The 20,883-nt window shown below is 47.9% G+C and overlaps 1 protein-coding gene across 2 annotated transcripts in view; it reads right to left on the reverse strand.

Annotated features, from left to right (window-relative positions):
- ALPL (alkaline phosphatase, biomineralization associated) overlaps positions 1-16,263 on the reverse strand; it is a 54,454-nt gene extending 38,191 nt beyond the window's left edge. Inside the window, exons 1-2 of one of the 2 annotated variants that reach the window (XM_031464281.2) lie at positions 16,127-16,250; positions 13,265-13,351 (exon numbers count right to left, since the gene is read on the reverse strand). The gene's annotated coding sequence lies outside the window, so the exon portion shown is untranslated. Of the gene's footprint in view, positions 1-13,264; positions 13,352-16,126 lie in introns of both variants that reach the window. The other variant, XM_031464280.2, reaches the window with a different exon arrangement.
- Positions 16,264-20,883: the final 4,620 nt, after the last annotated feature.

Raw genomic sequence — 20,883 nt, forward strand, 5'->3', positions numbered from 1 at the left:
GAAAAAACAGAAACTCAAAGAAAGTAAAAGGAGATTATAAAGAGCAGATATCAACAAAACAGAAAAAAAGATTAAATTGAAAAGATCAAAGCCACAAGCTAGTCCTTTAAAAAAGTCAATAAACTTGAGGGAAGATTAATTTGAAAAAAAATAAAAAATAAAGAGAAGGAGAAAGAGATAACACACAATTATTATGGAAAAGAGGAATACCATAAGAAAATGCTATAAGCAACCTGATACCAGTAGATTTGAAAATGTAGATTAAATGCATACATTTCTAAAAATATAACTGACCAAAACTGACTCAAGAAGAAATAAAGAACCTGAGTTTAAAAATTAAAACAGTAGTTGAACTCTTTCCACAAAGAAAACAATAGGCCAAGGAGATTTTGTAACTGAGCTCTACCAGACTCCAAGAAACAAATTATCTCAGTTTTACTCAGATTTTTCCAGAGAACAGTAAAAATTATTACCATCTAATTCAATGAGGCCATAATTACAATATGAAAGCCAGAAAAGAAGAAAGCCAGACAATTACAGATCCATTTTATTCATGAATATTGATAAAATAATTCTAAACAAGATATCAGAGCATAACCAACATATGTAATGAACAATTTAGGCTTATTTTATATTAGAAAATCTTTGTATGTAATTAACTGCAGCAACAGATTAAAAGAGAAAAACTTTATAATCATCTCAAGATACTATTCGAAAGCATTTAATATAATTCAACACAAATTATTATTTTTAAAAAGCTCTCAATAAGTTATGAATAGAAGAGAACTTTAACTTGAAAAAGGAATTTATAAAAATTCTAAAACACATACATACTAAATGGGGAAATATTAGAACAATTCTCTCTAAAATAAAAAACAAGGCAAAAAACATAAGACAAGACACTATAAACCTCTTAGAAGAAGACACAGACAAAACATTCTATGACATAAATCTTAGCAATGTTCTCCTAGGGCAGTCTACCCAGGCAATAGAAATAAAAGCAAAAATAAACAAATGGGACCTAATTAAGCTTATAAGCTTTTGAACAGCAAAGGAAATCATAAGCAAAACAAAAAAACAGCCTAAGGAATGGGAGAAAACATTCGCAAAAGATGAGACTGACAAGGGCTTAGTTTCCAGAATATAAACAGTTCATACAGCTTAATAAGAAAAAAACAAACAATCCAATCCAAAAATGGGCAGAAGACCTAAACAAGCAATTCTCCAATGAAGACATACAAATGGCCAATAAGCACATGAAAAAATGCTCAGTACTGCTAATTATCAGAGAAATGCAAATCAAAACTACAACGAGGTATCACCTCACGCCAGTCAGAATGGCCATCATTAAAAAGTCCACAAATAATAAATGTTGGAGAGGGTGTGGAGAAAAGGGAACCTTCCTACATTGTTGGTGGGAATATAATCTGATGCAGCTGTTATGGAAAACATTACAGAGATTCCTCAAAAGATTAAAAATAAGACTTACCATATGATTCAGCAATCCCACTCCTGGGCATATATCCAGCGGGAACTCTAATTTGAAAAGATACATACACCCCAATGTTTACAGCAGCATTATTTACAATAACCAAGATATGGAAACAACCTAAATGTCCATCGACAGAAGACTGGATAAAGTTGTGGTATATAATGGAATACTACTCAGTCATAAAAAATAATAAAATAATGCCATTTGCAGCAACATGGTCAGACCTGGAGAGTGTCATTCTAAGCGAAGTAAGCCAGAAAGAGAAAGAAAATACCATATGATATCACTTAGATGTGGAGTCTAAAAAAAAGACAAATGAACTTATGTACAAAACAGAAACAGACTCATAGACATAGAAAACAAACTTATGGTTACCAGGTGGGGAATAGGGTGGGAAGGGATAAATAGGGAGTTTGAGATTTGCAGATCCTAACTACTATATATAAAATAGCTAAACAACATGTTTATACTGTATAGCACAGGGAACTATATTCAATGTCTTGTAATAACCTCTAATAAAAAAGAATATGAAAATGAATATATGTATGCATATGTATGACTGAACTATTATGCTGTACACCAGAAATTGACACAACATTGTAAACTATATTTCAATAAAAAAATCAAACAAGGCACAGATACCTAATACTACCTTTTAAATTTAAGATTGTACTAGAAGTCCTAGACAATGTAATAAGAAAAATAGTTGAAATCAAAAAGATCTAAAAATACAAAAGAAAACTATCATTATTTGCAACTGATTGTCTACACAGAATCTACAGACAAATAATTGGAAATAGTTCAGCAAATTAGCTTGATTAAGATCAAATGTAAAAAAAAGCCTATTGCATTTTCATACATCAGCAACAAAGAGAAGTGAAAAAGTTCTCCATTTATCTATTAGAAAGCATGTACATGAATAGTCATAGGTGCTTTTCCTTCCCTAGCAAAAAGCTGAAAACAACCCAAATGCCATCAACAAGAAATCAAATAAATAGAAATTGTGGAATAGTAACCCAGTGGAATGTTATGCAGTAGTTAAAAAAAATTACAGCAACATGCAACTATTGGATTGATCTCTGCAATATAAGACTAAGTGAAAAAAGCAAGTCCCAGGAGATGATGTAAAGCATGATACACTTTCATAAAGTAAAACTATATATATTTTATATGATATATAAAACACACTGATACATGACATTAAAAACTAATCAAAGAAGGCAAAGGGAATGAGAAATTTCGATATATATGATACATAAACCTGTGTGATAATAATACTAATACAAATACTAATAAAATATTAATCAAATTTTTAAAATAATAATTTTAAAAGGCAAGGGAATGGGAAAGCCCAGACTCAGGATAGTGGGTACCCCACATGAAGAAAGGTGAGTGGGAGGCAGATGGAAGAGCCCAGAGGAAGATGTAAATTACTGTCAACATTCTAGTCCTAGTATTGAATGATGGCTCATTGGCATTTTACGTTTATTTTTAGTAATAAAATAGACAAGAGTGTCATTATGGATCAATGGGGAGAGTGCTTGAACAAAGATCATGATTAATCCACTGAATGATCCCAAGGTCCATAAAATAACTTAAATGAAAACAAAAATGCTCAGATAATATTCACATTTTGCCAAACACTATCAAAATTTCTCAACACATGTCATATCTCATTGAATCCTCAACAGTGTTATGAGTTGGAAACCATTACTGTCCCCATTTTATGAGTAAACTGAGGTTCGGCCACTTGGCCAGGGTCAACCATATGGAACCCAGGCCTCAATGACCCTTAACCAGGTCCCCATACCTCCCTGAGCCTCACCTTCCACCCGTCGAAGTAGGTAAGGTACGTAACTTTCTTGGCAAACAGTAAGCGCTTAATAAATGTCCGTCTTAATTCAGCGGACCTGTGTGGGCACCTTGGAGAGAAACTGGTTGGTGGCTAGGGGACCTAGATACTGTCCCACTATCTCCCTTTGTGACCTCAGAGGGTCACTTTCCCTCTCTGGGCCTTAGCCGCCCCATCTGTGCATGGAGGGCCGGAGTAGCAAACCCCAAAGGCCATTCCTGCTCAGAGTGTTTTTAAGGGGCCATCCAGTAAGCAGGAGGTCACCCATCCCTTACTTCTCCTGGCAGGTCCTGCTGATTCTTCAAGTCAGGTCAGATGTCTGCAAGTTCTGGGGCAGCCCATCTCCTGACATCATCTCCCGGTCCCCTCCCTTCACCACTCAGACTTTCCATGCCCTGTTCTCTTCCCTCAGGGGGTTGGGACTGGCCATTCCCCTGCCTGGAACACTCATCCCCCAGGTCTTTGCTTGGCTCACTCCTTCTCATTCTTCAGGTCAAAGGCCACCTCCTCTGAGTCCTTCCCTGCTCATGCCGGGTGAAGAAGCCCCCACCGCACCCCAGTTCCTCACTATTTCACAACCCTGTTTATTTTCTTCACAGCCCTCATTACTTTCTGAGACTAACTTAATTTTACTTTATGGTCTGCATTACAGAGGAGCTCCAGGAGGCAGGACGGTGTTCTTCACTGCTGCAGCCCCAGCACCTAGAACCACACCTGCCTACAGAAGATGCTCAGTAAACATTTGTTGGGAGAAAAAAATTTTTAAAAAGAATGCTCCTCCTTCTGCAGAAATCCTTTGTGGACATTCTGCCCAAGGCTTGGTTAAGCGGTTCCTTGGGTCCCACAGCTCTTGCATGTCCCCTTCATCCTGTACCACCTGGGACTCTGAAATGTCATCTGTTTACATGACCCTCTATCCCTATACTAGATGCTCTCTGAAGAAAAAAACTAGACCAGATTCATCTGTGAATTCCAGCACCCCGCCCTTGGCCTAGCAGGCAGTTGGGCTAAGCAAGGAAATATTTGTTGAATGAATGAATGACTGTTTTCTTGCACCCATCTTTCCCTCTTCCTGACTCTGCTTCCTCCTTTCTCTAGCCTGACAGGAGCCAAGAGGTCATACCCCGGTGAGCTGACAAAAAAGGCCACTCCAGCATGGATTTCCTGAAACGGGGACAACCCCTCCTCCTTTTCCTAACAGGAGCCACTCAAAGCAGTGAGGGGACAAAGCCCAAGGCCAGCACTGCCTCCTTTACAGGAACTGCCTGGGGCCTGCCCAGCAAAGCCAACTACACAGGGTTTCCCTGCACGTCGCCCTTGCTGACTGGAGAACATCACCAGATGAGGAGGCTGGCAGGCCTGCCTCGGAGCCCCAACTAGACGCCTTGCACAGCGAGCCCTGGTGGGCCGGGAACCAGTAGGGAAATACTTGATTATTCAAATCGTGTAGCTACCCAACAGGAAGGGATCCGCTTCCTCCGAAAGGGTGAAGTGGGGCAGGCAGGCCAGCCCAGGATTTGGGGGTTGAAGGGGGAAACTGCAAAGTTCTCACACAAACCAGTGCTCTGAGATTTCCCACCCTAGAAAGACTCTGGAAGCCTGAGACGGGACCCCAGAAGGGTCAGGCCTGAGGCCAGAGCCCCGGCCTGAGGCTGGGGCCAATCCCCCACTGAGGATTCTCAGTTAGCTGGAGCTTCAGCCAGGCTAATTGCTCTGGCCTCCTCCTGGCCCTGGTTCTGGAGACACCAGGACTGCCCCACTGTGCCCCCTAACCCAATCCATCCCTCCCTTCTCCCAGGACTCATACAGCAGGTAGATAAACTCTGCATCCTCAGCTCAGAGGGCTGGGAAGTGTCCTGTGGTCTATTCCTGCCTTGCACCCTCTCCCCGAGCCAGGCTCCAGAAGGACCATTAGGTTCAAGAGGAGTTTACACATCTGGCCCGCAGAGATTTACCTAATATTTATTAAGTGATTACAGGCCCACACTTGAGCCAAGCTGCCTAGTTTCAAATTCTGGCTTAACCACTTATGAGTGGCAAGATCTTGGGCAAGTCCCTCCACTTTTCTATGCTTCTATTTTTCACCTACAAAAACTGAGATTCAAGTACCTACCCTGAGGGGCGGTTAAGAGGACCAATGAAAAGGGGACATAAAACACGTACTAAGCAGGTCATACACAGACACTCAGTAAATGACAGCGCTTAGTATTATTAAACAATTTTAGATTGTTTGGAAGCAAGCCTGAGTCTCTGCACAAGACGTCTTCATGACAGACACGTTTTCCCTCACCAGAACCAAAACCAGTCGGCTCAGAGCAGACTGAGAGGCAGAGGGGAAAGCCCCCAGGCCTGGGTTCAAATCCCAGCTCTACCACCCACTGGCTCCGCAACCCTGGGCAAGTTATTTAACCACACTGAGCCTTCTTTCCGCCTCTGACAGACCACAGCAGCACCTCCCTCGGAACAGTCACGGCCCTCCCTCCTCAGGGATGCTAGTCCCCGTTGCTACTGGCCGTGTATGCAAAGTGCCAGGGGATTAGGGAGCTGACACATGCTGGAGCTGCCCCAGACAGGGGTGAGGTGATAAGTTGGTTTCCCTTCCTGGAAACCTCCATCTGGGCTCAGCCTCAGGGCATGATGCGAGAAAGGCCCTCGGGAGAAGGGAGAAACTCCCCTCCACTCCAGGGATCATGTGGTACCAGGGTTTACCCTCACATGGGCCTGCCTGCCAACAGCCAGCCCCGAGCAGAGGCGCGAGGGAACTGACCAGCAGGAAGCTTGGCCGAGCAGGCAGTACAGCGGACTCCACAGCTTGGTGCCGGGCCCGCCTGTTCCTAACCGTTTCCCAGGCAAGTGAGCACGTTTCTGTTTCCCAATCCGCGGGGTGGGGATGAATATAATGGTGCTCACCTCCCAGGGCTGACAGAGGAGTAAATGAGTTCCTAGGTCTGACGCGCTTGGAGCAGGGTCTGCTCCTCAGGAGGTGTGAGCTGTTGCTGTTACAGTCACTCATGACCGCTTGCGTTTCTTCCGTGAAGGCTCCCCTGGCTTTCTGCAGCAGACTCAGGTCTCCCTCCTGTGGGCTTCTACACAGCGCTTGATTGGTGCCTGTTACACCCATGATGGTCACAAGACCTATTATGTGCTCGCCACTGCATTAGGTCTTTTCTAGCCAGGAGGTGTTTCCTAGTCAGGGGACAAATGACCACTGGACTCCCCTACTATTGATGACCGTGGGCTCTGGGGTAGGGGGTTCTGGGCTAGGGAAAGAGGTTGGGGGAAAATGGTCCCCTCATTGTATTACTTAGAACACATGTGTCCCGAGAGTCAGGAAAATATTTGTATTTGGTGCCAGCTGTGTGATCTAAGAGAGATTACTTAACCTCTCTGGGCCTCTGTTGTGAGGATACATGAATAAATATAAGTGAAGCAGTTAGAGAGTGGTTCACAACATATTTAAAACAAACACATATTGATGTATGTATCAATTATTCCTCTGAGTACCTCTCATGGACACAGGAGGAAACTGAGGCATGGAGGTCACACAAGGTCTTCAATCCTAAGAGCTGTTACTCCTTGCAAGTATTCATTCATTCGCCAAGTATGTATTAAGCGCATAATATGCACCAGGATGCATGGTACTTATAGATTCAGCAAATGATGGTTGGTACTATTTTTAAAGAAATTAAGATTGTTTGGCACTGAGGGTATACCTGTGAACAAAATGGACGAGAAGATTGGTCAGAGGTATGATGCTGGGGGAACCCATACCTGACCGAGACCTGAGCTACCAATAGTGAAACCTGCTTGTCCTGCTGCCAATTATCAGCCACAGATCTGGGAAGGGCAGCCGGGCTCCGCCTAGAGTGGCTCAGGTGTCAAACCCAGCAGGACAGCCTTTCCAGATTCCCCCAGGAAGCAAGCCTGGCTGAGCTGTGGAAACCCCTGCCAGGTGTTGCCGTCTTTCATTAACTCAAGGTCATTGGATACTTGCTGAATGCACGTACCTTGGGATTCACGAATGACTCAAATGGGGTTCCTGCCCTCCAGGAACTCACACAGAGCCAGACACTGCGTGGATGATCAGCTTACCAAGGGCTGAAGTTTTCTAAGCAAGATCTAGAAAAGAAGCTCTGATGCCAACTGGCAACACAGGCAGGGAGGACACTGCTGGGGAGGGGACAGCAGGTGCAAAGGCAAAGATGCCAGAGGCTGGGGGACGCATCTGAGGAAAGACCATGAGCCTGGGATCCTGATCTGAGTTTGAGGGCTAGTTCTGCCATTGATTGACCTGAGCCTCAGTTTCCCTTCTGCAAAATGAAGATAATAATTTATTGGGCTGTTTTAAGGATTCAGTGAGTTCATGAATAGGAAAGAGCTTTGACAACCAAAAAGTATGATAAGAGCCTGGAAGCTGAGGTTGGGAGTATTAAAATGACTCATCCAGGGTCCCATGGCTGATTAAAACAGGAACTAGTTTCAGGATATCTAGGATGGGGGGGGACAAACCCAACCCCACCTCAGCTGCAACACACCCGAGTTCCCGTCTCCTGCCCAGGCTCTCCCTGGCCATCCCGCAGCCCAGCAAGGACCATTTCCTGGCTGTGTGATCCCCGGTCCAATTTTCTAACCTGCAAACATGGACATGCCATTTGCTTTGCTACTGCCGTGTGTTCATGGAAGGTTCTGTGTGTGGAAGAGCACCTTCCACAGGTGAAGAAGTGTCCTGGTCACGAATGAGAAGTGATGATGGTGATCGGGGGAACAGCCAGTGCAGAGTCTGGCAGTCCTCGGACTGAGCCAGGGAGGGGAGCCGCTTCAGGGCTGCACGGATGCGAATTCCAATCTCAGCAGCTCCCCTGTTTCACCAGCAGGGAACTTGGGCAAAGGACTGCATCTTTGAGTCATTTTCTTCACTTGAATAAAGGTTGTTATAAGGCTTAAAAGCATGAATGTATTTAAAGCATTTAGCAGAGTGGTTTGGTGCATAATAAATATTCAATAAATGTTAATAACTCTTAATACTATTATTACTGCTATTACAGGTATTATCTTTGGAGGATATTATTTGGAAGAGGTGAATGGAATTCTTTCCAGGACGATCTGAAAGCAGCCTTTTCCTTTTCATTCTTACTTTAAGCCTGGGTTGCAACTGGCCCCAGAAACCAAACCCCCCGCCCGCATCCCCTTGAGGACTGAATATGGACACACCTGGGTGCTCCATGAAAGGTCTTCACCCCACACCAGAGGCAGGTTCTGGCACAGTCTAGCTCAGGGTTCCTCCTGCTCTCTCAGATCAGGAAAAGAAGACTGAGAGCACAGTGACACTGACTTAGGCGCCACCCTGGGCCTGTCCCTTCTCTGCCTCTGCTCACACTATGCCTAAGTCTAATTTGGTTTGGAGATGTCTTCCAATCTTGTGTGCCAACTCTAGTGAGTTGATAATGACTGCCTAGAGGACTGCATTTAGAAGGAACTTGAGGTTTAGAAGGAAAGAGAGCAGTGGTTGATTAGTGATGTCTGATAAGGGTGGAGGACAGGAGAGTGGCAGCATGTGTGCCAACTATTTGCCATGTATGAGCTAGAAGAGTCCTAAGGCCTTGCCTCACTCAAACAAGCCATACTTGTCAGGCAAGGTAACTGAAAGCCAAAAGAGGCAAAGAGACTTGCCTAAGGTCACAAAGCTCAAAGTGGCAGGGTTGGGATTCAAACCCAGGCCCCTCTGGTTTTCTAAGAATGCTTCTGCTAAGACTGTCATATTCTTCCTCCTAACTAGAAGAGGGGATGTCCAGGCCAAGACCCATAGTCTGGAGAACAGAAGCTGCTGTCCAATCAGGAGTGACTGTGCTAGGTCCCCTCCCTCTGAGGCATCCCACCCCACATCACTTTGCAAAACCCAGAGATGGATGGTTCTATGGGAAAAAACAGCAAGGTCCCCTGGGGGCTAGTATCCAGACAAAAATTTGAATCCAGATGCTAATTTGATTGGGCACAAGGGCATGAGACCTGATTTTGGGTCTCATCTCTACTTTCTAGCTGTGTGACCTTGAGAAAGGTCACTCAGCTTCCCTGAGCTTTATTTTTCTCCTCTATAAAATGGAGAGGATAACAAGTTAAATACAGTAAGGTCACTCAGAGTCATTAGCTCAGTTCCTGACATACAGTAAGACCTTAAGTGTTACTTGTAAGGATGAGGTCAAGAGAAAAAATTAAAACACACAGCATTGTCACAAATACTACTCAGGTGACTAAGGCAAGGGCTCTCAGATGAGCTGTTGAGAGGAACCTGTTTACCTCTGTTATCTTGATTGGCTAACTGATGCTGCAATATGAATTACTATATTTAACAATTTCAAAATTTCAAAACAATTTCAAAATTTCTCTTTTAAGTTGTTTATATCATTCATGTCACAAAGAAGGAAGCAGCCTTGGGTGGGTGGATTGGCAATGGTAGGGGATGAACATGCATATTTCCCATTTCCCAGCTGGGTGATTTGGTGCCTCAGCTTCCTCATCTGTAATGTGGGATAACAGCACTTGCCGCACAGGGCTGCTAACACTGAATGAGGAGCAATGTTATCAGGTAGAGTCTATGGACATATAATGAGCAATTGTGTGTGCAGGTGGAAATGGGAGCTCAGAAGAAACAGAGAGCTGTTACAGAAGTGCTAAGAAGGAGTGACAGAGGGGAGGGGTCTCAGAGTCAGCTGAGACACTTTCTACCCAGAATGGCAGCAGATGAGTAAGTTATTAACTCCTGCATGTTAAGAGGTCAGTAAGTCAAAGAGGGGACGGGTAGAGGAAGAAAGAGACAAATGATACTCAGAGACGCCAGGTCTGACACAGTTCACTGACAGCCAGCATGAGGCCTAGAGGATTATAGGACAGGGATCTGAGGACCTTAACCTGAGGTCTGGGAGAGTACTCACCCTGCTGTTTTGTAGACAAAGTCAAAGGTGGATCAGAGAAGGCAAGAACTTGACTTAAAAAGGAATACATGTATGTATAACTGAATCACTATACTGCACATCAGAAATTAACACAACATTGTAAATCAACTATACCTCGATTAAAAAAAAAGTCACACAGCAGATTCTTTTAAATGTGGGATTTACAGGTTTGCAAATAAAAGCCTCCTAAACACTTTTTTAAAGGACATAAAATGTTTGCTGGGCTTGTCTGGCAGCTTGCAGACCTGGCCGGGTGAAGTTCACCCACCTGAATCCCAAACTGAGATTTGGGGGGATGGAGACGCTTCTCTCAGACAAGCCGCGGGTCAGGGTCTCACTACAGGTTTGCCAAGGAAATAGCCTCCCAGCCACCACCCCGCTCTCCTCCCTTCCCTGGATCGGGGCACGGTGACAGAGGCACCCAGGGGAGGGAATTGAACCCAAGGTATCCGTCCCCTGAGCCACAACTGCAGAATGGCAGGGGTGAGGGTAGGTGAGGATCAAAGACAGTGTGGAAAGTGCCTGGTACTCAGCAGGTGCTCACAGGATGCTGCTTCCCACAGAGTACGTTCCTGAACAACTCTGCAGGTGCAAGGACCAGGGGCCCTGGTCCTCAGGGCTCCCCCTTGTTCATCTTGTACCCCCAGAGCAGTTTGCTTGCAGAGACCTTCTAGAAGCTCATGCTAGGTGGCTGCCTCCAGAGCCTTCACCAGGAGCCTGAACCATGAGGCTTCCCAGCCTCCCATGCTGCCCTCAAGCTCTGACACAGCGATTTGGAGATCAGGTGCCTGCCGGTCATCACCACGCCTCGGCTCCCAGCAAAGGGGGCAGAACAGAGAGCTGTGGGTTCAGTGTGCAAGATGGTGTTTCCTATCTGTGAAGCAGACACCAATGCACAGGGCTGTTGGGAGCATTAGGTGAGGTGGCAGATGTCAAAGGAGTCCCCTCCCTGAGGGGACACTGTATTCTCTAGATTGAAGCACCCAGGGTTGCCTGTCCCCCAACAGCTGGGCCCCAGGCCCAGCTCTCTGAGTACTGACAGGCTGACGATGTCAGCCCCAAGTCTCTATAGCTCTTAGCCTCTTCCCGGGACCAGCAAAGCAGGAGGGAAGCTCTCTCCTCCAGGCAGACATGTTTCAGAGATCCCGCCAGGCCCTGGAAGAGAGACTGGTGTCCATGTGTCCCACATTCCTACCCTGAGCCCCTGGAGGGCTGGCCAAGCCTCAAGCACCTAACCCAGAAATTGGAGACTCTGAAGGCAGGCAGGAATGGCAATGAAGCAAATGGGCTGGGTGAGAGTGGGGCACAATGGGGACTGTGGAAAAGTGGACAGAGAAGCTGCTAATCAGCTCAAGCCATAGTGGCCAGACAGGATGCAGCCCAGTGTGGTCACATCTTTTGATCTTTTGAGAAAAGCCAGAAACCCTTATTTTTACGTAAAATAAAACCACCTGTTTTAGCAACACCAACAACTAAAAGTTTTAAAATCACTGTGGGAGTCAACAATTCCTCCACCCCCACCACTTGCTGCCTTGGGAGGGCAGTTTGTGAATATGTGAGGACCAACTGAGTAAGTTAGACCATCCCAAGTCTTAGGGATGTCCCCAACTGTTGCTCTTCAAAAGCATCCTGGCTTGCAGATGAGGAGACTGAGGCTCAGAGAGGGGAAGTGACTTGCCCAGGGTCACACAGGTAGGGTATCGACAGTTCAAGGACTCAAACACTGTTCCTCTAAGTTGAGGATCTTTTTCTACCAACCCACACCTGAGGTCCTCAGGTCCCTGTCCTGTAATCCTCCAGGCCTGCTGCTGGCTGTCATAGAACTGTGTCAGGCCTGGCCTCTCTGAGTACAATTTGTCTCTTTCTTCCTCCACCTGTATCCACTTTGATTTACCAGCCTCTTAACATACAGGAGTTATGTGTATCCTTCCTTGAATAATTCTTTTTTTTTTTTTTTTTTTTTTTCAAAAAATAGATATATTAAGGATATACTATGGAAATGATACACACCAAAGTCAAGACAGTGGTTGCTTTTGGAAAGATCATGGGTGACCTTGGGCAAGCCCCTTCCCACCTCTCTGTACCTCAGTCTCCCTGATCTGCAAAGCAGCCAGTTAACAGAGAGGCTTTAAATCCCTTCCAGCTCTGAAATTCTAGGCATCTATGTCTCCTCTCTGACCAGTACTTTGTGACCTCAGATGAATATAAAATAGTAATAATAATAATAATGGGGACAGCAAGTCTATGGTAGCCAGGAAGGAACACTACAATTTTTAGTGAAACTTGACTCCTGGTTACTGGAATTCAGAAGGAATGATGGCAATAATACTCGAGCAGTTTAACCACCATCCGACAGTTAAACAAAAACACATCTGGTTTAACTTCGTTTTCCTCATCTCCTCCTCCCCCCCATCCCCTACCCTCATCTCAAATTTTACCCCTTAATTTGAGAAGTCAAATTAAATGCAAACAATTGATTTCATGCCACAGTGAGGTTGAGAATTTCAGCATGGAAAACTTTAAGCATGACTTTTTTCTGGGAGCAATTATGAAATGTTGGGAGGTGGCATGAGGAGGTGGAAAAATATGGAGACTACCCTTGAATGTTCTTTGGACACTGAGCATCATAGTTGGGGGTCTACTATGAACCCAGCAGTCAGAGAGGCAAAGTGACCTGCCTTGGGTCACACAACTAGGGGTGGGAACCCAAGATGCTGACCCCAAGTCCAGTATTTTCCCTCCTGTCTAGGTCTTTGTAACCTCACAAGGCCTTCTCTCTGGCCCTATGGATCACCTGGTATTGGCGAAGAAACTGTCCCACAGAGAACATTAACTTCTCAATAACAATCACCAATTCTGGTTCAGTCCCAGCTGAACCATTCAGTGGTGAAAAATAATTTATGATGTTGCTGGCTCCTTACAGCAACTCTGCAAAGTATTGTTAACCCATATTATAAATGATTTCCTCACCTGAGGCTCAGAGAGTGAAAGAAACTTGTCCAGGGTGACACAGCAGTGCTGGAAATGAACCTCCAATCTACTGCCCACAGCTGCCTTCTAAAAGTGAAGACATCTCTTTAAAAAAAAAGAAACACACACACACACTGCACAGCCTAGCTCCACCCTGCTGAGGACGAGGACAACGACGACAAAGACGTAGCACGGAAAGCTGCGTCTGCATTCCTGTGGCCACTAGGAGATTTCTGAGTGCTGGTTCTCAGCCTAGCGTGCTCACTCTCCCCGTAATGTTCTCTTCCAGCTCTGAGTTTTGTATTAATAACTTCAGCTGGATCTATTTCAAGGTGAGAACTCCGAGCTATGCCACTGGATCCTGCCCCTGGATTGAGAGGCCTCATCCCTAAAGATGGGTGCAACAGGAGGATCACTAGAGCTGATCACCAGGGCTCCAGCCCCAGCTCCCCAGGTAGTATCTGTGTGTCTCTTGAACAAGACACTTTCCCTCTGCAGGACCAGCTTCCTCACCAGTAAAGTAAGGACTGTATCTAGCTTGCAGGGAATGTAGGATATGTAAAGCACAGGACAGGCAGGGCTTGAGTTTGGTTTCATCCCATTTAAACAGAGGCAGAGGGCAGAAGGCACTGCTGAGAAAACAGCCCCAGGCCTGTTCCCAGCAAGGAGCTCCAGGCTCCTGGCCAAGGCTGTGTGTAGGGTAATAGGAGATGGCACCTGAGTGTAGGCAAGGAGATCACCATGCCACTCTACAGCCCAACCCATCAGGGAATGGACAAGACCTAGGAGAAGGTGGGTGACAGGTTTCCAGGGTTCAGAGGCAGTGATATAACCCTACACCCAGTCTCAGGGTTGCACTTTTCTGCTGAGATTAGAGCTGATTATAGCCAATATTTTCTTAAGCACAGGCACCAGCTAAACACTTTGCATACATAGATCATATTTGGACATCACTGCTGGTAAGTACTATTTATTGATCTTCTCAGCTTAAAGGAGGAGACTGAGGCACAACAGGGAACAGAACTTGTCCAAGGTCAACAGCCAGGTTGCTCTTCTATGAGTGAAAACCAAAGGTTGGCCGACCAACTTTACCCGTGTTATTGCATTTTAATCTCCTTCCTTGTGAATTGCTTGATTCCAATTCCAAAATATCCATTTCAGAGCCTGAAAAAATTGTCATGTGAATGTCCAAATGTCTGTTTAATTTACTGCTGCATTCCTAGCACCTAGAACAGGGTTTGGCACAAGTTTAACAAACTTTTGTTGAATGAAGATAGCATTTTGTTTCTGGCCTCAGTTCAGTTTTATTCCTCACAATAGTCTTATGAGCGTGGCATACTCCCCATTTTGCAGGTGGGGCCACAGATACCGACAGGGGCCATCATCCAAGCCTGTCTTACTCCAGGGACTGGAAGGTTAAGAAGCTGTGTTCAGGGGCCTTTTCTGCTTAGGGAGTTCAGAGGCATGAAGTTTAAGAAGACGAAACGAAGCAGAAGGCCAAGGTGAGCAGGGGTGGGGAGTGGAGTGGGTAGGGGTGGGGAGGAATAAAGATTTGAAGAGGGCAGGTCTAGCATGCATGTGGTGGTGGGGCATATAAGATTGAACACTGGACAGGCCAGAAGGAAGAACCAAGGCTCAGCCCCTCATCTCTTGGGCAGTACAGTGGAAGTGGGAGATGAAGGTTGCAGGGTTTAGAGTCTGGGTTCAAATCCTAGTCTCACACTTGCTTAACTTCTCCAAGCCTCAGTTTCCCCATTTGTAAATGAGATGATGCATGTGAAGTACTGGGGTGGGCCCGGCACCCAGTAGGTGGTCAATAAACAGTTGCTGTCATCTTTACTGGTGTGGGAGCCAAGCCCTTGACCCCCTGGGAAGCGTGGCCCACCTGGGGCTCTTTTTTTCCAGGGCCCAAAGGCCCCTTCTAGCTTAAGAACTGCCCCTCTTTTGATCTCCTGGGTTTTCCCTCTCCACCCACAGGCCTTTGTAAAGACCCCCTCACCCAATCCCATTCTGCGTAGGAAAAAGGTCAAAAGGGACAACGTGGGGGAAAGTACAGGACTTTCCTTAGCTTCCCACCCTGCCAATGTTACTATGCATTTAACCCTTTCTTATCAAGACTGGGCATGGGCACTAACCCTGGGCAATCAGCTCACTTGCACACGTCCAGAGGTGGATCGCAGACTCCCTCAGCTTCAGGAGCTCCAGAACCGTGCCCTATGGCTGCTGTGCCCACCCCCAACTCCCAGACATCAACATGCCCGTTATCGTCCCTTCCCGCCCCCCAACCCCGCCTCCCTGCGACTCTTGACCCGAGATTCTCCTTCCCTTTAATTCTCCTAGCTCTGGCCCAAACTCCTTTGGAACCGCCCCACCTCCCCCGGCAAAAAGACCAACCCCTGCCCTGTGGGGGCGCCGTAGCATGGGTCAACCTGAGTCTCTTGATCTTGGATCAAGGGGGTACCACAGAAGCTGCTCAGGCACGGGACACCAGGAGGAGGTGCCTAGACTGAAGGTGAGGAGTCTCCGGCAGCAGCCCGGGCGGCAGGAGACCCCAGGACTGCAGAGGCGGTTACGAACGCGGTCCCCTTAGCTCGCCGGCTCCGCGTGCGCTACGTCCAACTTCCAGCCGGGTCCAGCACGCCAGCAGGAAGCCTCGGATGCGCGCGAGTGCGGGAGCGGGACAGGTGGCTGAGGGTTCCAAATGGGCTGCCTTGGGCAGTGTGGGGACGTGGAGGTCCCTGCCCTGCCATTGATATCCAACCTCGCCACCATCCCCGGGCGAGCAGAAGATATGGGAGGGGCCGGGGATCGACCACTTCCCCGGGAGTCCCGGGCGCCCGGGGACCAGAGTGGAGTCCTTACCTGCGCAGAGTTCGTGGGTGAAGGCCTGTCCTGGCACAAGTGGCGTGACTCGGTGCCCTGGGACCTAGGTCGCGGAGTGGCGGGAGCCGGACGCTGCCGGGGCCACCTCCCCCGCGGCCTTATAAAGGCGGCCGCGGGGCCCGAGCACGGCCCGGGCAGCCCTCCCCTCCCACCTCCACCCCCGCCCCCGCCCCCGGCCCGGGCTCCGGCCCTCCCCTCCCCCGCCCCGCCCCGCCCCCGGCCCCGAGTCCTGCCGGCTGGTCCCGGCGCGCGGCCAGGGCGCCCCCTGCCGGGGAACGGGACAACCTCTCACTGCTTCCCGCGCCCTGGCTGGGCTGGGGCACCGCGCTGGGTTGGGGCGGGAGAGGGTGCTGCCGCCTCCGCGCTCTGCCGCCCCCGCCGCTCTCGGGCTCTCTCCGCCTCCTGGCTTCCCCGCGCAGCCACCTCCCTCCCCCGGAGCTCCGGCTCTGATTCCATCTCCGTCTCTTTGTGGTTGTCTTTATCTTTGGCTTCAACTTCCTTCTGTGTCTCTTTGTAGCTCTCTTTCTCGCGCCTTGTCTTGTTTGGCCCTCTCTGTGCATCTTGGCTCTTTGTCCGTCAACCTATAGGTCTCTTTTTGAGGTCTCTTTCCATCTCTGCCCACGTGTCCCTCTCTCCGTCTCTGTCCACCTGTGTCTCTGGCTCTCCTCCCTGTCCCCTCTCTCCTTCCCACTGCAGACCGGACCACTGGCCTGTTCCATTTCTCCTCTACCCTTGGGCTGTCTCCTTTGCTAGAGCCCCAGGAAGTAGAGGGAGATGTAGGAGGGGTGGCTTTGGGGAGGTGAGCCTCGCCTAGGCGGGACCACCTTTCTTAGAAACTATTTCCTCTTTTCTCGTTAGAGCCAACCAGGGTTGCTGCAGACTGCATAGTAGCCAGAGCCCCAGGACCTGCCTCCTGGGTCAGGAAGAGGAAGCCTACACTTCCTAAGCAGTGGAGTCAAACAGCCCAGGTTCAAGACTCCACCCTCCTGACCTTGGGCAAATCACTTGAGCCCTGTGGCCTGGCCTGCCCTTTAATAGGCAGACATCATCTCCCCTGGCTTACCTTACCACGTTCTGAGAGGCAGGATAATATGAGACACTGGTCTACAAGCATACAGGAAATATTAAAGTTCTAGATAAAGAGACGGAGGGCAGAAGGAGACTAAGGCCAGAACAGAGCGGAGAAGGTGTCGACACCAGCAGAACCGGTACCAGCCCAGAATTCTCTCTTTTACCTACTCCATGCCAGCTCAGGGCCAGACATCTTGCATACATTATCTCCCAACAGCCCCATTTTAGAGATGAGGAAACAGAGGCCTAAAGAAAGCCCGCAGGTGGTTTGTCAGTATGATTGGAACCAGAACTGGGGCCTGGTGCCAGAAACCAAAAATGCCTTTGTAATTCTTTTCCTTTTTTCTTGTATTTTTAGCAACAGATACTGCTGCTTTATTTACAGGAGTGACGTGAAGTTTCCTTTTGGACATAAGTTTATGTTTTTAAAAAGCAGATCAAAACATTGAGAAAACATTTATTTATGTATTTAATGGATCAGGTTATTATGGCAAAAATCACGGAGGTGGTAAGTGAATCGAGTTCAGGCAACAATACTTTTGCGTAAGAAATTGTGGGTGAAAGCAGAACAGAGCCCCACCGCTGGGAGAGGTTGTGTAATTGCCCACAAACTCCAAGAAAGGGTTTACAGATATGAAGAGGCTTGAGATAGTATCATCATCAGTGAGCCAGGGGCAAATCCCCAGGCATGAGAAGTCTGCCTGCGCAGCCTGGACAGAGGCTGGCAGACCAGGGCAACAGGAAGGTGGGAGGAGCCCATTTCACCTATCATGGGCCCCCATGCCTGCCCCTGACTTCCAATCTCCCCAAAGCTATGCGGGATAGACACTCTTGGTTGCACTATGTGGCCAGCATTGGGCCCCTCTGGGTGATTTTCCCTCAGGTATCCCCTCCGCTACCACCTTGGACGTCCAGGGATCGGTTATGAGCAAGAGTGACCACTGCCTTGCCAGCCCTGCCACCTTCCTCCCTCCCTCCTCCTACTGTACTCCTAGGCTCTCTCCTCCAAGAATTCAACCAAGGTGGGGTCACCCAGCAGCCATTGCCTCCCCTGCTCCCTAGATGCACCCCTCCTGGTACTGTCGACACAGCAGGAAGGATGCCTAGACCGGAAACCGGGGGCCCCCATGTTCCAGCTCTGCCCTAGTTTCCTGCGTGAGCTGAGCAAGTCACTTTCCCTGTCTAGGCTCAGATTCCCTCTGGCTGGTTGGACTGAACAATCTCTAGGATTCCAGGATTCCAGGACCACGCGACAGTTAGAAAATAGTTCATCACATTAGGTTTCTCTGCATCTGCACATACCATGTCTCTGGGGGTTTGTTTCCTTTTTGAAAAATAAGCAGATCAGACTGCTTGACCTCCAAGCTCCCTTTGTTCTAAGAGCTGATGACCTCATTTTATTCTTACAACAGTTTCGTAAGGTTGACCGGCAGACATTTATAATCCCTGTTAGAGATGAGGAAACCGAAGGCCAGAGTTACCCAATGGTCTGGGATGGAGCCAGAGCTTTTTCTCCTCATTCATTTGTTCCTCATTTATTAAGTGTATGCCATGAGCCGTGTGCCATGAGCCCCGTGCCTTGAACAAGGCCTGAAGCTCACCAGGCATCAGAAGCTGAGTTAGAGTTGAAAAGAAAATTTTCTCTTTTCCGCTGACCCTGGGGAGGCTCTGCAGGGAGAGATCCTGAGATGGAGAGCAGAGGGGTGTCAGGTCCCCAGAGTGAAGGATGCAGGAGAAAGGATGGAGAGAAAAAACAAAACCCTAAAGCCTATTTATGGGGGGCAGGGCGGAGTCAGCTCTGACCCAGGCCAGGGCTGGAGGATAGCGTGCCTGAAATCGAGGTGGATATTTAAAGAGGAGGGGGTCTGGAAACCCTTGGTCTATTTTGAGCCTTGGATTTGAGAGATCATTTTATGGTCAAGCCCAAGTATAAACTCAAGTTTCAGCCATCTGACTCCCAGAGCCACTTTCAGCCTCTCCTTCAACTCAGTAAAACAAGGAGATGGAAGGGACCAAGAAAGCTGAGGCAATACCATTAAACCAATGGTGCAGCTGCCCAGCTTCCCGAACACCAACTTTGTGTGAGGAGCTACTCTAAGTGCTTTGTACATTTTAACCTCACAACAACTCGACAGACTAGGGACTTTTATTCCCACTTTACCAATGAGGAAACTGAGGCATATACGAGCTGTCACTTGCGGATGTGCCCACCAGCCTGTTGCAAAGCCCGTTACAGGCCAGATCTCATTCACTCCTCTTTGCAAGGTGAGGCATTAACGTCATTAACGTCATCCTCCCTTTTCAGATGAAGAAGCTCTCAGCTCAGAGAAGTTTAACAACTTTATCCATTTGACACATATTTATTGGATGCCTGCTCTGTGCCAGGCACTGCGCTAGGATCTGGGGACACAAGTGAACAAAACCAAGATGTCTGTCCTCATGGAACTGACGTTCTAGTCAGGGAAGACAGAAAAGAAACAATAAGTGTTATAATTAAGTAAATAATACGGTAAATAAGAAGATGATAAGGGAATAAATAAAGAGCTAGAGCAGATATAAGAGGAGTGCCGGGGTGGAGGGGGCAGATTGTGGCATCAAACAGGGAGTTCGAAGAGGGAAGATGAGATTGGAGGGAAGTTGGAAGGTGAGAGAGAGCCTGCCTGAGACCACCCAGATAGTCAGGGAAGAACCCTGGCTGCCTGGATTTAAGGCCTGGGCTTTTGAGCAGTGCACGACATGCCCTCCCAGGATCAGCTCTCACCCCCAAGCCTCTCCCAGCCCTGGCTTTAGCCCCAGTCCTAGACTTAGTCCCCCTAATCCTGCCCCAGCCTTGAGCCATCCCATCTTCAGCCTCGCCCTTGCTCAGCCCTCATCTTCTCTCTCTCAGACCTCTCTCTCAGGCAGTACTAACCCTGGTGTCTCGTCACACCTACAGCCCCATCCGCGGTCCCACCCCCTACTCCCAGCAGTCAGTGCCATGCCCAGTACCCTAAGAACTGGCTAGAGGGTGTCCTCCAGCCCTGGCTGCACTTAAAGGAAGCCTTCCTCACAAAGGCCTGAAGAGACTGCTCTGTGAGAAAACTTCATTGTCCAAGGAACAATATCCTCATTTTGTCCTTTATTTCTAAAGGGATTTGTGAGCAGTCTCCAAGCTCCAAGAGGGAGCATGTTGCTTCCTATTCTCAGCCCTGGAGAAGGCTGCAGGCCAAGAGGAAGAAGGGTCAGGGCTGTCTGCTGGGGGCTGGATTCCAGAGGCCAGAGCAGGTTCAGGCAGGCCCAGCCGCGGCAGTCCCGTGGCATTTTCAGAATGGAGGCAGGCAGGAAGCCATCCCTAATAAGTAGGAAGAGAGTTTGGCTGAACCTAGGATGGCAGAGAGATTCCCCCACCCCACCCTCCACCCCCAACCAGGGCTTTTATCATCTTTGATGAAAGGTTCCCAAAGATTCACCCAGCCTCCTGGCTGTGCATTGACCTGTGCATCCATCTCCCTGTCTTTGATGGACACATCTGAAATGAGCCTTGGAGATGCTCTCCTGGGAGCTACATCACTTTATCATCCCCCTTCTTGTTAGATGCAGATTCAGGGACCTGAGGCTACTTTAGGGTTTGGACCAGGGCAGGCTGATATTGGCCAGATTGGGGATTACTTTAGCAATGTTTTATT

This window comes from Camelus dromedarius, chromosome 14 (genome assembly GCF_036321535.1).
Source record: "Camelus dromedarius isolate mCamDro1 chromosome 14, mCamDro1.pat, whole genome shotgun sequence".
Classification (NCBI taxonomy): Eukaryota; Metazoa; Chordata; class Mammalia; order Artiodactyla; family Camelidae; genus Camelus; species Camelus dromedarius.